We start from the raw sequence: 17,579 nt of genomic DNA, 5'->3' as shown, positions 1-17,579 counted from the left end.
CCTAAAATTGGCGCTTTTAGTATCGACATTGTTCATGCGAAACAAAATTTAACAGAATATTGGGCGAGATTCACATCCCAATCGGAACGCATCAGAATCATGACCTACTGTCATCTTTGATTTGAAATTTGATTCTGGAATAGCATGCTCTATAGAGCTAACACGAGATGGCCTTTCCATTTACGGACGTAAAATTTACCCATAGTACCTAGCTTTTGATTGGGCATAAGTTATAGGTGAAACATTGTTATAGCAACAAAAACATCTATTTACACGTGACTTAGGAAGGTAAAAAATAAAATATTTCCACCAATAAGTGGCTGCGATCTGCTGCAATTACTGATGTACAGCCAAGAAAAGCATTCTGGGAATTTAATCTGCTACAGATGGTCACCAAAAATTCTACACTAAAATCAAGTTTTCCTTCTCCAAGCTGTAATTTCCTTCCTTCGTCGAGTCAAATTTCCAAGGTTTAATTTTCGTGAAAATCCGCCAAAACGATTTTATATAGTATATCATTTCCATCCACACTTACGGAGAGTATAAGAGGCTTATGGTGCAATTGCATTAACGATATAGCCATTCCAACATTCTGATGATAAATGGTCGTTCAGTATGGTGAATGGATTATACATGGTGCAATTGGTAAAGTGGGCTTTCACTTAAAAGCGAATTTAATTCAGCTAATGGTATTGTGTTTAAAATCATACAAGGGCAGTATAGGGTTTAATGAATGTTCATGACGGGTAATCAAGTTCCAATTTAATAAATTAGGCGAATGACAAATTGTACAACGTAAAACACGTATCATTCTGATGAAATATCTACGATTTGTCGTCAATAATTTGTTTCATGTTCAGAATATTTTTTCTTGCAATTCAAGCGCTTGTTTAGCTTGCGTTGCGTAATAAAATTTCGTTTCCAAGAAATGCTATATTATATGATCTCCTTGGGCGGTGTGTGGCTTCAGAATTTCACACCAGATGTAACACTCAAATGCTATTTGGAATATTGATATATATGCGGGTTTTTGCATCGTGGTCAATATACCGGCACCACTATATACGGACATTTCAACAATGCAAGCGTAACGACAGCCCTATTCTTATTCAATAGAAGGTTATGAAAATATTAACTGTCGTTACTTAAGAAATTCCTGATCTGATCATGAATGTGTGTGCTATAGTAATTCCTAAACTGATAATGAATGTGTGTGCTATAGTAATTCCTGAACTGATAATGACTGTGGGTGCTAATGTAATTCCTGAACTGATAATGACTGTGGGTGCTAATGTAATTCCTGAACTGAAAATGACTGTGGGTGCTAATGTAATTCCTGAACTGATAATGACTGTGGGTATTAAAATAACTCATGAACAGATAATGACTGTCGTTACTAAAGTAATTCCTGAACTGATAAGACTGTCGGTACTAAAGAGATTCCTTAAGACCGTATCTGATAATAACAGTGAGTGTTAAAGTACTTACTGAACAGATGACACTATGTATGTTAAAGTAATCACTGAGCCGATAACACTGTGTGTTAAAGTAATTAATGAGATGAAAATAACTGTGCTTATCAAAGTATTTAATGAGCGGAAAATAACTGCTTTTTAGTCATTACTGAGCTGATAATAATTGTACATACCAAGGAATTTAAGAAGCAGAAACACAATGCATGGTAAAGTAATTACTGAGTTGAAAATAACAGTACGTGCTAAATGATTCACAGTGCTGATAAAAAGTGCTGCGAGTTAAAATAATTATATTAAATTATAAATTTTCCTTTTTATTTCACAACCACTCAATATTTCACTTCAACTATGGTCTTTTGGTGATAATAATTGGTGCAACTCAAGAAAGTTCCAATTTTGATATAAATCATATCTACGCGACTTCATCCCAAAATATTTTCAAAGCACGATCTGTAAAATAGTCAGCAGTCGATTCTGTCATGCAGTGCGCGAAGTTCACTCATTTTAAAAAACGATTTTTATTTCTACAGTTATAAAAAATGTGGATAGCAGCACCGCTATATAGAGGGATTTTAGAAAATCTAAAGATCGTTGAAGGATAAATCTATAAATCGCCTTTAAAGTATGTAAGGGTCATGAACGGGTTTCTGGATTCCATGGAATCTACAGGGTGTTTCTGATAAGTAGAACATAAATTAAAGGGAGTGTTTTTGGTTCAAACTCATTGGAAAAATTTCATAGAACATGGGGTCAACAGCAGCAGTCGGGGAAATAGCACACTTCCTCTGGTACTCCTTGTACTAAGGGGGACCAGTCCTGAGACCAGTTCATTATTTTGGACACTAGGGGGTCACTGGTCCCAATGACTAGTTTAAAAAATATTCCTATTTCCCAGACTTTTTAACAGAATTTTTTTTTTATTGGGAATATGGGCTTCCAAACATTAATTGGTCCCTGAAACCAGGAAACATTCACACTTGTGGAGTAAGACATATCAGCTGATCTTCAATAGTCTTCAATCTAAGAACCTTTTTCAACCTTTACTTAGCGGAAGTGAACTATTAAATGGATAAAAGTGTGCGTACGCTGGTAAAGTAGAGCTAATAGACTAACGCGAATAATACATGCAGATAAACAAACTTCCAGGGGCACGCCTCCATGCTGTATAATTTTCCTCACGCCATGAGATAGCACTAGAGGCAGCCAAAGCTCACTGCATCTATGAGACTAGTCAACTCGACCATGCCTCTAGCGGTGTCACCTGTCATGACGGAAATTATCCAATATAGAAGCTTACCCCTGGAAGTTTGTTTGCCTGCATGTAAAATTCGTATTGGTCTTTTGCTCCACATGTGAGTCTTTCCTAGTTTTAGAGGGCAATGTTCGAAAAACCCATATCTCCGTAACTAAATGTTGTAGATCCCTATGTTCTTTGACATTTACACTCAGTTTGACCCAAAGAACACACCCATTAATTTATGGCAGACTTATCTGAAACACCCTGTATATGAAAAAAAAGGCTGCTAACCCTGAACCAAAAAATAGTGGCCGTCTCGGTAAAATATCTTTCCTTTTCTCTTTCCGCACGTTGCTTCCAAATCTTTTTACCCATTTTTCCTTTTTTTTTTCATATCGACAAATCTGATCAATTTTCCAATATTTCTTTTATTCGCATCCTATACCTTTTCTATTTTCACACCATCCAAAAACTAGACCTACTAACTTATAGGTGGCTCTATATAGAAAGTGTTAAAAGGGCCAAACGAGTCCCTCGAAGGTCTTAAAGATAGTTTTTCCATCGTTTATATTTCTTTAAAACGGACCTGGAATTTCCTGTCTTATTCAACTTGGGTCTTTTCAATTTTCACCCAAGGAATTTATAAAAAAAAAATAATCTAAGGGTTACCCATATTTTAGGAATTTTTGAGGTTTGGTTGATGGCAGAGAAAATATAACAAAGGGAATAGAAATCAGCTAGCTTTTACCATTGATGCCCTATAAAAAGACCCTTTGGAATGTGTTAGTGTATTCCATTTACCTGCTCTGGGATTTTCTCTAGAAATACGCTTAATTTTGTTTTATCATTATTAGTTTCTTTACCACTAAAACGTCTCTAAGATTTAGCTAGAAATCCCTACTGATTTGTTTTTTTAATACTGATCAGTTGCTAGCTCGCCCTCTAAATGGAAACGGATATCCGGCTGCGAGCGAATCCAGATTTGGAAATAGAACATGCAAGTTCTCATAGCAGTGGATATAATAGCAAATGGAACCGAATAAGCTATTAAAGAAGTACTTCAAGCTGCTATTTCAGCTGTTCATCCGCGAAATATCATTGGTTAAATGTAAAACGGAAACTCGAGTGCGAGCTGAACCAGATTTGGAAATGGAAAATGTAAGTTCTCGGAGCAGTGGATATATTAGCAAATGGAATAAGCTATTAAAGAAGTACTTCAAGCTCCTATTTCAGTTGTTTATCCGCGACATATCATTGGTTAAAATTTGTCGTCTTTTTACCAAGAAGCGATATCTAGTTTACTAGGGAGAAGTTATAAGATGCCTAAGTATTAGCGCGCCATAGTCCCAGTCCCCTTTCAAAATCTCAGGGGGGGGGGGACGTAAAAGGAGGCCGGGCTATTTCGCCTCTTCTCAGTCGGAAAATACGTTAGTTTTCAAGAACCAATGAGATGCTGGTTGTAATTTAGAGGCGGGGATTAACTCCAGACCTACGTTAGGACTGAAGATAAAGCTAGAAATGTGGCGAATTTATAACTTCTCCCTAGTAAACTAGATGTCGCTTCTTGGACTTACTTTATTCTTATCAAAATCAATGCATTAGAGAAAACATGAACTAGAAAACCAATATTTAATAAATAAAATATACGAATTATCAAAAGCAGAAATCGAAAGCTTAAGGCACCTTTTCAAGCTTCTACTCCTCTTGCTATATTCTCTCTGCTGCTGAACGGTTTATGCCAGAAAATATATAGCTAGGAACGGGCATCATTTGGATTAGTGTAAAATGGGCCTTCGAGTGAAGGTTAGGTTCATATTGAAAAGAGGTCACTTGTCAGGCTTAGTGATCTAAAACTAATTCGTGCATGATGACCTTGCACAAAATCATACCCATTCAAACTCTACCGCAGTTTTTAAAAACGCTAAGGAGAGGCTTATTTTTTCTTTGGATGCTCAAGGCTCTTTGCGAGCCATTAAACAAGAAACGGCTCTTATAGAAAAACCATAAAGTCGTTCTAGAAAAACTAAAAAGTCTTTGCGGCACGAAGCATGTAGCTATAGTCCACGAGGGCTTAGAAACCCATCGCTAATACCTTAATTTGACCCACGGCCGGAATTGCAGAAAAAGAAACAAGTTTCTAAGATAAAAAAATACAACAAAAAGCAAAAGATATACGCTCCGATCATCTAGATGTTCTAGACGAGATAGTTGAATTTCTTCGAAAATTTATACTAATACAAGTGGCTAAGGTATTCTGATGTTGATCGTGAAAAAATTACTTTTGAAATAGTTAGCTGATACGGAACTAATTCCTTAGGTTAGAACAATTTCATTACTTTTTCCTGTCGCCATTGTACAAGATGACCGCATATTTAAGCCAAAAAACCATACAGCACGTCTCTACAGAATATGGTTGAAGTACTTGGCACTTGGCTGAGTAGTACGTCACACCCTTCTAAGTCTTACCACGGTTATCGGTAATGGCAGGCATATTGGTGGGTTTCAGGTTTCCTTCTGCATTCAATCCACCAGTATGGCCGTAAAAATTATGTTGCAAATCTTAACTCCTCCCCAACGGACTGTCAAAAAACAAAGCTTAGTTTGTAAGCTGACGTTTTTGGCCTACCAATCTCCAAGATTAAGTAAATAAGAATGCCATTCACTCAAATTAACCATACCCTAATTTACATCGTCTGGCAAGATTGAACTATATGTCTAATTTATATGCAAATGTGAAAGAAAATGAATAATTTTTGCCAGTCTACAACCTCGATGCGAGGAAAATCATTGATGACTTCGAACAAAACAATCTAAAAGATGAAGTACTGATTGAATTAAGAGGCTGGATCTTAGGGTCAAAAAGAGTCTCTTACTCAACTATTTCATCTAAAATCCTACTGTTCCTTAGCAATGACCAAGAAAGAAAAAAAAGAAATTGGTAAAACTAAAAGGGAATGGTGCACGATCCACGCCCCAGAACTTAACAAAGGATGAAAAGCAGACTAGTAAAGGACATGGACACCACGGTATTAGGGCCCAAGAAGGTAGCTACTTTCGCTACTACTAGGCATGTATGGACAGACACACTGCGAATATCCTGAACCGAACGGTGTTAGAGAGTGATTAATGACGTCAGAGGGTACTCTCTAGTCGTTTAGTTTCGTTCAGAACCTCTCACCAAATTAGGGAAACCGAAGGGAAAAAAGAACCTTCTTCGCTAAAGAAAAATACCGCGAAAACCTAAAAACTCGGAAAAGCCATCGTTTCCAGTAGATCGTTGAAGGTTAGAAGATGGGCTTTCGGTAACTTTCCTATTTTTTTTTTTCCTCTTTTTTTTGCGGTGCATTCAAGGAAAGCTACACTAGGGTTAAAAGATCACTAGTAATGAATGCTGTTGAATTTTCAGTGTGAAATGGACGGTGTAAGAAGAGATGCGAGTAACTATATTACTGTACGTAACTTTACCAAAATTACCGCCGCAAATTAGGCATTTATATCATGACGTAATTTTACAAAGATAATTTATCGGTAAATTACCAAACCGATTCCAAATTTAGGTGCTCAGTGAAAAAAAAAACATTTTTGGGTAAAAGTAAGTTTAACTAGACTTCCAGAGACTATAAAAATTTGCCTATAGTTGACTTTGGAGTCTGTTTTCCTTCAAATTACATTAGTTCGTGCTGTTATAAGCACTTAAACTAGTATAAAGTGCTCACAAATCGACGTATACAAGTGAACAAATAAACTATACCTTAAATTATCGACAGAAAAGAAAATTTATTGTTCCCAAAATTATTATTTTTAAAGAAACGGATCAGTCCAAAGATTATTTAGTGATTAGTGTCTATATGGACAATTAACTCTACAAGTCCCTTAAAACAACATAACAATGCCGGTAGCTTCGCTAGTACTAGTATAGAGTAAGTATAATAAGAATTTATCTAAGCAGAATGTTCTTAGAGAGACATTGTATATGGTAATTTTACCCTGATAATTATTTCATCGTCAGGTATGGTCCAAATAACACCCTTCTCTAAAAATAAATGGTCTCAGACCTTAATAGTGTAAGCCGTCTTCGAGAAACATTAGCGTCTCCCATAGAAGCGAAACGAATGTAGATTAATCGACACCGCATTCCATGAACGTACCATTATAGACCATTTCGGCTCTTATAAACACAAGCACTCTACAACGGGTCTCCTTTGACTTATATTCCTAATCTCTTAGCCAAAAGAACACTATAAGGATAAAGGATCTTCACTTTCTATAATGCGTCCCCTTCCTCCTTTGAGCTTATTTTGTCGTATTTCGAAGTTAAAAGCCGATATCCAGGGTGTACGGTCTGCAGTGCGACTAGCGCCAACATTGCAGGGTCTTCGGTGAAAAAAGATCTTGCACCATTTTTAGTTTGCCTGGAACCATTTTCTCTACAGCTTTAACCACGGCTTATTCTTCAAAAATGAACAGTGCAACAAATGATAGATGGGCACATGTGTGCATTAATGATAATGGTGGATATTTTGAACAAATACCTCTAAATAACGATGTTAACTTGGTACGAATGAAATAAACGTTAACTGAATTCTCTTGTGCTATAACACTTAGAATTACTTTTACATTAGGCCTACCAACTTAGGCACACTTCTACCTTTAAAAGTACACTTCTACTGGATACAGGCACATTAACGTTTGAAGTATACCTAAATAATGTGTCGTACTCAACATGTGTGCCAATTTCCTTGTTTCAGGGGTCAATGTTTGGAGGCCCGTGCGGTACCTCCGTAACTAAATGTTTTAGAACACATGTACTTTGACACTAATCACTCAATCTTACCCAAAGAACACACCCTCTAATTGATGAAATACTTATCAGAAACACCTTGGATAACACCTTTACTAATAAGAAGGGACTTATAACGTCAAATTATGACCTTCTAATGTTCATGAACGCTGAACACTGTAAGTGGAACAGGTCTTAGGTGCCCAGTAATGTCACTAGGGCTATCAGATTATGGTCGTTTTTTCTTCGGTTAGCAAAAAGGATAAACGGGGCTGAACTCAACGGACAGGAACGCATTATCCAGCTAGCGAATCTTTGTTGTCTCGTTGCTGCTAGTTGAGGCTCTTTCTACTGTATGGTAGGTAGGGGGATGGGTAACCATGGAGCAATTGCCCCTCCTACATTCCTAGACGATAAAAAGAAGTATGAAAGCTAAGACTAATAATATTCCATTGGGTTATTTCAGTTTTCATTGTGATGCCAGATTAGGCTGGTAAACCGGATAATGGGCTTCTTTCAAAGAGCTAATAACTTGAAAACATGCGACGACTCTTGACGTTTTTGGACTGCTTCGAATATTGGTGACGATACTCGGGATTTGAGCTAGAAACCCTACTTTTTTTAGTCTATGGGCTGAGAACTCGATTTTTGGGCTATTTAAAAAAAGCGAAGTTGGTCTAGTTTTAAGATTCGGCTTGGCTGAAAAGCTAGGTTTCTGGATTTGTTTATGATCGTAACTGTAGGTATGAAATTTGATTCAATGGAGCGTGCACTCAACATTTAAGTGAATTCGCTTCAGCTGAGAGTGAAAGTGAGAGAAAAAAGTATATGTACGAAATGCGCTCACTTTTGATGCACTTATACGTGGTTAAGTCAATCTTGAGTAAATCTGTTCGGTCTATAGCAATTCATACAAATCTCAAATATAGCATTAGTAATTGAACGAAGATCGACCATTTATGCCATCCAACCTTTAATCGCACCTTAATCCCCTCTATAGCAATATTTGTCTGATCATGTATCCAGAACAATCACGGATCACTTACCACATTTGCGGCTCTGGTTACGTTAGTTTACTATACTCTTTAAGGATAAGCCTATTGACTTCGAAGTGGCGTGTCCCTACGGACATCTTTTTGTCTTATATAAGATATATTGAAGAGAGGCAAATCCTCACAATGGGCTTCGTAACATTCTTTTCATCCCTAAGAAGACTTTACTGTCCTTTTCGTTGAGTCGTTTTCGTGGCCGTTAAAAAAGAAGAGAATCTGATGGTCCTCCTACTCTTACTAAGGGTATCACCGTCGCTTATGTCACTTTTACGCGACCCCTCCTACAAGCTTCCACTGTTTTGCTTGAATTGATTTTGTTTTTAGGGTGGAATGGAATGGGCCGCGGAATTTCGCCCGAAAGGATATGTGGGTCTGACTCGAAGGAGTCCAGAGAAGCCAATCTTTTGAGTTATCTGATTAATGGTGTTATTATTTGGGGTAGAGTGTTTTTCGTGATTATTAGCTGATAGCAGAGGCGGTGAAGGGAACCGTTAGATTATTAAGAAACTGAAAAACAAATGAATGATTAAAAGAGTGCTGGTTTAGACCTTAACCTTTAGAACTGTTTTTGACGATGCGAAGTGGGACATAGGCCTTAGCAGGAATACATAGATTTCTTCTACTTGGAATCCTTAAACGTCCATAGAAGGTAAGGACTAAAAACTACGTTAAACCTCAGGGTGCAGACGTCTTCCTCGTGTTTCAATGGGTATTAGAATGTATGTTTTTGGATAAAACTGCGTCGACATCAGTAATTTCTAAGCTCAAATAAATTTGGAGCAAGACTACTAAACCGAATCACATACGCGATAAATAGTTCCCTCATCATAACTCTGAACTATTTGCCAAGGCGCGCTTAAGGATTTTTGTTCTACGTCAAGACGAGGTTTTTTCCAATTGATTGCTGAGGATTTAGTACCAAACAGTTCTATAATTCACCCCACGGCAGTGGCGTCGCTAGGCCTTTTTTTGGGGGGGGGGGGCTAAAGCTCCACCAAATTTCAAAGTTAGCCCCCTCAAAATAATCCGTAAACCCTACCAAAAAAGTGCTCGTAGCCCCCTAAAATTCTGAAGCAAAATAGTGGATAAAAATTATAATATAAAAAACATAATAAAAATAAGTATGACTCTTCCTATTGTAATAATGCAAATTTCATAATGAAACCTATAATCAACACTGACACTCTCACTTACATCAGGCCAGGACTTGCAACCCCGTCGAATACTTTATACTGGTCTTTGGTGAATGACGTAGTTCTACAATTTTAGCCAATCACAATAAACCATCTCCTTGAACGTATTTGTGTCGGAAATAGCTCGTCTGCTATAGAGTAATATTTGCTGAGGGGGGTGAGACGTCAATGGGTTTTCAGCCAATGAAATTAACAAGCCAACAGATGGAGTCACCTTCTGGTGGCTATAAAGCTCATGTTAAATTCTGCCGCCAAAATGGCGAATGGGCGGAGTTTAATGTCACCCTCCCCGTAACCGATATTACTCTATTTATTGTACAAGCTCGCGCGGTCGCGGTGTTTGAATGTTTGACTTTGAGATTGCCATAAGTCGGATATTTCAGCACCAAAAATTATAAGCCTTTTGAAGTCTAAATATTCGGTAACTAAACCTACCCAATGCAATTTTCAAATTCGTAATATGGCTGCGCTAAAATCGGTAAAATGTCAATACAAATCAACTATATAACCAGGGCTGGACCGTTGACTCAAATCTCAATGGCGTCTCTTTAAACCTCTGAACCGGATTTTCGATATGGAGCGGAAGTCGCTTCATTTTCCACCGCTAGGGGTCTCTGTGCTGGGCGCGACGTAAAAGGTCCGAAAATAGGTTTATAGTTAGTTTTTTCTAATTGTCATACTTATGGTTATTATGTTACTTATGATTATAATAATAATAAGTTTCATCTTTGTAACCATGAATTTCAATGTCAATCAGTATTGAGGACTAAAAGCAAACGAAAATTATACTTAAGACGAGTGAAATTCTTTCACCCACAATTGTCTCATAGTCAAACTCTTTATCAATAAAAGTTTGTATATCTTTAAAATACGCATAATTTCACCATGACACAAATTTTCGGATAGTTATAAAGGTCTACGGATGTTCCTATGAACCAATTATGCAAAATTTTGTTATTTATCTCCATAACAAACTTGAAATAGTTTGCCCAGATTAAGACCCCCTCCCACCCGCCCAAATTTCGAACCCTTGCGACGCTACTGCCACACGGTGCGATGCCGCTTTGGTCCCATTGAACCGAATTCCCATTCGACACAACGGCTTTATTATGGTGTCCCATTCGACCGCACGTAGCCAAAAGGTGCGATTTTATTATAGTTCCCATTGGACCGAAATTCTATTGAACTGGAAGAAGACATACTGTATGGTTTTGCATTAAATATATTTTTAATTAATAGGAAAATCTTTTGGAAAAGGTGGCAGAAAATTAATAGGAGAATATTTTAGAAAAAGGTGGTAGCTAATTAAAAGGAGAATATTTTGGAAAATGTGGCAGCTAATTAGTAGGAGAATGTTTTGGAAAAGGTTGCAGCTAATTAATAGGAGAATATTTTGGAAAAGGTTGCAGCTAATTAATAGGAGAATGTTTTTGGAAAAGGTGGCAGCTAATTAATAGGAGAATGTTTTGGAAAAGGTTGCAGCTAATTAATAGGAGAATATTTTGGAAAAGGTTGCAGCTAATTAATAGGAGAATATTTTGGAAAAGGTTGCAGCTAATTAATAGGAGAATATTTTGGAAAAGGTGGCAGCTAATTAATAGGATAATATTTTGGAAAAGGTGGCAGCTAATTAATAGGAAAATCTTTTGGAAAAGGTGGCAGCTAATTAATAGGAGAATATTTTGGAAAAGGTCGCAGATAATTAATAGGAGAATATTTTGGAAAAGGTGGCAGCTAATTAATAGGATAATATTTTGGAAAAGGTGGCATCTAATTAATAGGAAAATCTTTTGGAAAAGGTGGCAGCTAATTAACAGGAGAATGTTCTGGAAAAGGTGGCAGCTAATTAACAGGAGAATGTTTTGGAAAAGGTGGTAGCTAATTAAAAGTAGAATATTTTGGAAAATGTGGCAGCTAATTAGTAGGAGAATGTTTTGGAAAAGGTTGCTGCTAATTAATAGGAGAATATTTTGGAAAAGGTTGCAGCTAATTAATAGGAGAATATTTTGGAAAAGGTTGCAGCTAATTAATAGGAGAATATTTTGGAAAAGGTTGCAGCTAATTAATAGGAGAATATTTTGGAAAAGGTTGCAGCTAATTAATAGGAGAATATTTTGGAAAAGGTTGCAGCTAATTAATAGGAGAATATTTTGGAAAAGGTTGCAGCTAATTAATAGGAGAATATTTTGGAAAAGGTGGCAGCTAATTAATAGGAAAATCTTTTGGAAAAGGTGGCAGCTAATTAATAGGAAAATCTTTTGGAAAAGGTGGCAGCTAATTAATAGGAGAATATTTTGGAAAAGGTTGCAGCTAATTAATAGGAGAATATTTTGGAAAAGGTGGCAGCTAATTAATAGGATAATATTTTGGAAAAGGTGGCAGCTAATTAACAGGAAAATCTTTTGGAAAAGGTGGCAGCTAATTAACAGGAGAATGTTCTGGAAAAGGTGGTAGCTATTTAAAGGGAGAATATTTTGGAAAATTAAAAGGAGCATATTTTGGAAAAGGTGTCAACGAATTATTGGAACCAAACCAAACCAAACCTAACCTAACCTAACCTAACCGAACCTAACCTACCCGAAACCAAAATATTGAAATTTTAATTTAAAACTTAAAGACATTGATGGAACTACCATTAAGACTGTACTTCATTTTAAGCAAAATTTGTTTATTAATTCTATATATCTCTTGCCTTGAAAGGAATGAAAGTGAGCGTTTTATTTAGTATCACGAAACATTTATTATTAACATACCTTTCGGAGATTCGAACCAACAACCTATCGCTTCGCAGTCCAACATCGTATCCACTACACCATCGAATCGCTGACGGCTACAGTGTTTCAAGTTATATTCATGTATTTTTTAGGGGCATATTCGGACGCTTGGGATTTCGGTCCATCGGGAATATAGCCATTGGGCTGGAAATCTAAAATCATTGGGGGATATTCGGTCGAATGGGATTTCGGTCCATTGGGAATTCGGTTGAAAGGGACGATACCGCTATGCCTACCGAAGTTTAATCTGTGTTTAATGGTCTTAGGTTTGATGAGGAGCAGAGAAACAAGAATGGTGAGCATGGAAAGAATCATGTTATATAACTGAAGTATTAAGAGGATACCAAGTGTCATCCCCTCCTGATTATTATATGTATTATTAATATCAATTAATTTTAGAGTAATTCTAAAAAATACCAAACTTTCAGAGATATTGATTAAATTTTGGATTGAATTTAAATAAAAATTCGCTACTGATACTAGAAAATTGCCGGTTAGAAATGTATTTTTTCCCATAACGATAAGCCACGTTTCTATGAGAGAGAGGATACGAATACACCAAAATTGCAATAGAAAAACATGTTTAACAAAGTAAATTTTGATGCTTTAAAAGCTTTTCACTTCAGCAATTTAGTCTCACTTGATCGAATCGTCATCTAAACTATCGTTTACGAATTGATCGCCAAAAGTTCCTAAACTATTTTCATCTGTCTTTTGTTTACACACTTTTAAAATACTCTGACCTGTTTTTTCAATCTCCAAATTTTACAAGCAGCGAATGGAAATACACAAGTGTTTATAGCCGGTATATTTTGTTAGCTAATACACTGCCTTCTCTAATACTAGAAGGCAGTGGCTAATACCAAAGCCTAATGTATCATCTTTTCAAGAGAACCTAATTTTCCGTTAGCGAAAAACATTAAAATAGGAAGCTGGAGAAGATAGAAATTGGCCACCTGTTTCCTTTCCCCATTAGAGCGGAATTGCTTAAAGTTCCTCGAAACCCTTGCCTTAATTAAGGTAACAACCTTAAATCATATTAAAAGTTAGCTAATATCGGAAGTAAACTTTTCAATATTTCCATGTCATAAATAATTCCATGTTTGTTAAAAATCATCCGTTTCCTCGAAATGTTTAAAGGAAAAGTTCAGCTAGCATAATATTATACCAGGGATAGATTTAATTTTAGAAGTAGGAATGGAGAACAGAGTAATCTGGGCGCGTCAAAGTCCCGGACCCCCTTCCACGGGACGGAAGGGAGTATGAAAGAAGAGGCGGGTCATAGTGACAGAGGTAAAAAGGAATTACGTATTTTTCGCCGTCCCCGTCAGCAACGTCATCAAAACGTAGTTGAAGTTAGCCAATAAGATAATTTTAACTTTTCGTTACGAGTTGGAGGGAGTGGCTCTATGCTGGGCTATGAGTCGGACTGAAGTAAATACTAACCGTTTTCCATACCTTAAAAGGACGAATTTTTTCTAAATATGAAAGGAGAAATAAAAAGTAAATGATCTCCTATTAAATAATAATTAACATTTAGTTAGTCTGAAAAGACTACTGTGCCATCCGCCATTGGTTTAGTGGCGTCGTCTGCTAAACCGAACCTCTTACCCCTACTGGATTGGGATTGGTTGAATTCTCACAAGCAAAGAGAAATAAGGGTAAGAGGTTCTGGCTAGCAGACGCCACTAAATAAACGGTACAGCAGTCCTCGTTTTCAAGACACTAATTAAATTCCAATTATTTTGTAATAAAAGATCATTTAATTATTTTAATATTTGAAAAAGCCCTTCTTTTAAGGTATAATGTTATGTTACCTAAACTTTTCCTTTTAAGTTCCTCGAAACTCCAGTCATAATTAAGGTAACAACCTTAAATCATATTAAAAGTTAGCTAACATCGGAAGTAAACTTTTCAATATTTCCATGTCATAAATAATTCCATGATTGATAAAAATCGTCAATTTTCTGGAAAAATCTCCATCCTTTCCGAACATGTATTGGGAACTCGGGTATAACGTCCATCCCTTCGTTAATAGCTGCCTAAACTGCCAATGAAGTACAAAACAGCGTGATCCTTACTCAGGGTGACTATCGCTGCAAAATCGGGAGGGCGCTTGCCTCTTATAAAGTGTCCTATATTTGGAAGCAAGGACGCAATTCGCTAAAGTGAAGGAAGCTCTCTTGCACCTTAGAAGTTTATAATTTGAGGTATAATATGCATGTATTTATATTAGCCTGTTCTTTCTGTTGTCCTTGAACTTTACCAAGAAGCGATATCTAGGGAGAAGTTATAGGATGCCTAAGTATTCGCGCGCCATAGTCCCAGTCACCCTTTCAAATTACAAGGGAGGACGTAAAAGGAGGCCAGGCTACTTCTCCTCTCCTCAGTCGGAAAATACGGGATTTTCGTCATTCGCGTCGCCCTGACGTTAGTTTTCAAGAACCAATGAGATGCTGGTTGTAATTTAGAGGCGGCTGGGATTAACTCCGGACCTACGTTTGGACTGGAGATAAATCTAGAAATGTGGCGAATTTATACCTTCTCTCTAGTAAACTAGATAGCGCTTCTCGACTTAACTAAAACTATTTACGTTTCATGACAATTTTCATCTCCGTCATTTCAAAATACTTTGTCTTTTCTCGGCATCTTATATACAGGGTGTTTCTGATAAGTCTGCCATAAATTAAAGGCGGTTTTGAGTCGAAACTGTTCTATGACATTTTGTCGTCCGGACCATTGTTTTCGAGTTGTGACTAGAGTGTTTTAGAGAAGACCCCTTAAAATTTAATTAAGAAACTGAATATCAATAGGCCATCCCTAAAATACTCTAATCGTAACTCGAAAACAGTGTCCCGGACGGCAAAATGTGATAAAAAAATCTCGACTCTAAATGGGACCCTAACTTATTAGAAACTGGTTTGTTTGTATGTTTCTTAATGTGAAGTCATAATTCGTTACCGTATTTGATCAAACTGCAATTTTGAAATAAATAACGCTGGGTATGATTTTAGAGGTGGTGTGATTGAATTCCTCCGCGTACCGGTAACCATTAAGCCTGATAAGAACGCCTTTTTTCTAGACCCGTGATATTTTAGAGGTGATAACCACTTTTAAAGTCTCTGCACACCAATTATGGATTACTCATAATCATTAGAGAGTTTAAGCATCCCCTATACGCGTACGTGTAGCCACCTTTGACAATGCATTGGTCTAATGCACTGTGGAAGGTAGCTACACGTACGCGTTTAGGGGATGCTTAAACTCTCTGTCAAAGGAAGGAAACTTAAAGAATCAGATTCCCTTTAGTACAGTCAAAGGTACAGTCGTGTACACCTATTATGCTAAGGGCTTTTATCTTTATGAATATATCTTAATTAAGTATCGTTTTATTGAATTTGAAATTTGTTTTTAAAAAAGCATCAAAGAAATCTATATCTATATAAATCAAAGTCCTGACTGACTGACAGACTGACTGATAATCAACGCCCAGCCAAAAACACTTGCCCTAGAAAGCTGAAAATTGGCAGGAACGCTACTCATAAGTAGTAGGCGCGTACTAAGAAAGGTTTTTCCAATCCGCCGCCATCTTAAAAAATGGCGCCCAGAAATGTAAAAAAATCTTCTCTATGCAACAAATCCCGCGCGTTTCAACCGATTTCACAAATATTTAGTACACTGGTTTCCATTAACCTATAGACGACCTGAATGGTCTTTTGGGTTCGATTTGTTGCCATCTTTTTAAATGGCGGCCAAAAACTTAAAAACCCTTCTTTATGAAATAATGTCCGCGTGAAAAGTAATAAAAAATGTCCCGACGGGCAACGCTGAGTGCCATCGCTCCTAGGGTGCTACAAAATTATTAGTCATCAGTAAAATGTACCCATTCTTTATATCATTATGACGGAAGTTCTTATTTTACGCGAGCGACGCAGCGGGTAACAGCTAGTATATCATATGCCTAGTTTCCAGATTCTTAAAACAGCTGGGCAACACCGGATAGCTTAGCTAGTTTTTGGTAACTTTAAAAATTCAAAAGTTCAATATATCCCATACCTGTCCAAAGATATGCGATATCTTTATCAAGAAGTTGATAACTATAACGCATCCGTCTATATAAGCTGAGTACAATTAGGTGTGCCAAATAGAATTTTGCATCGTTGCTTGCGCTTTTACTTAGAGGAGAATTTCATGCTATTTTAGGATCTTGTACGAAAACTTAATTGAGCTATCTTCATTAACATTGTCGATATAATTCCAAATTCAAATATTCATTATTTAATATCCTCTTTCAGATGAAAAATTATAGACAAGCTGAAACTATCCTTTAAACATTGAAAGTTGATAAAACATTTTTTCAGTAACGTAAGACAGCATTTTCGTGCTTCGTTTAAAACATATGCGGCAATTCATTTACTAACATTATAAGTTTATAAGATATGTCCCCCCCCCCATAAGAATGACACTACCTAAACTTCGTAATGCTAGAGACTTACAGCTCGAGCTGGTTTGAGAACGACGTGACAATTGACTACACTCGGTTTTGCAGTCCTTCTTCCTATTTAGTTTGTACTAAGCCTTTGACTGTGCCTCACCAGGCGTCGCTTTACCTCGAATCTATGACCTACGTCACTTCATGACAAGCTCCAGTTTGTAACCAGTGACAAACTTATGGAACATATCTTACGAGGTTATGCTTATCTTAGTGAATAAATTCATGACGAAAGCCTAGTGCACATCTGATTATATTCTTCGGACGAAGCTGGTAGAGCAATAAGCGGGCGATGGCCGATCTAATACATTTCGGTATTATTTCCGGGTGTACCTCGTATGAGCAGTTCCCGGTAGAGCAGTTCTCGAAACAGCAGCCGCGATTCCAAAAAAACAGCGGCGTTCTTCAAAACTGCTGTTTTAGAAATAGCGGCCGCTGTTTTAGAAATAGCGGCTGCTATTTTGGGAAATAGCAGTGTTTGTCTTCAGTTTCGAGTATTTCTTAACAATACAGTTATATTCGTTGTTTTCGAAAACTACCTTATTCTGTGATCATTTAGTCAGTAATGTGACCTAC

General features: G+C 36.9%; 1 protein-coding gene and 1 long non-coding RNA gene across 3 annotated transcripts in view; one reads left to right on the top strand and one right to left on the bottom strand.

Moving 5' to 3' along the window:
• The window catches only part of LOC149690116 (transient-receptor-potential-like protein), a 143,339-nt gene that overhangs the window by 98,787 nt on the left and 26,973 nt on the right, over positions 1-17,579 (bottom strand). The window lies entirely within an intron of this gene.
• Positions 1,982-5,683, top strand: LOC149690118 (uncharacterized). Its single transcript, XR_016383868.1, has 3 exons — positions 1,982-2,097; positions 3,640-3,870; positions 5,621-5,683. It is a non-coding gene; the product is annotated as an uncharacterized LOC149690118 (long non-coding RNA).

Source organism: Phalangium opilio, unplaced genomic scaffold (genome assembly GCF_054372755.1).
Source record: "Phalangium opilio isolate 3A_F unplaced genomic scaffold, DU_Popi_V2 ptg000031l_1, whole genome shotgun sequence".
Classification (NCBI taxonomy): Eukaryota; Metazoa; Arthropoda; class Arachnida; order Opiliones; family Phalangiidae; genus Phalangium; species Phalangium opilio.
The sequence above is the reverse complement of the archived record's forward strand: the minus strand, read 5'-3'. Positions and strand labels throughout refer to the sequence as shown.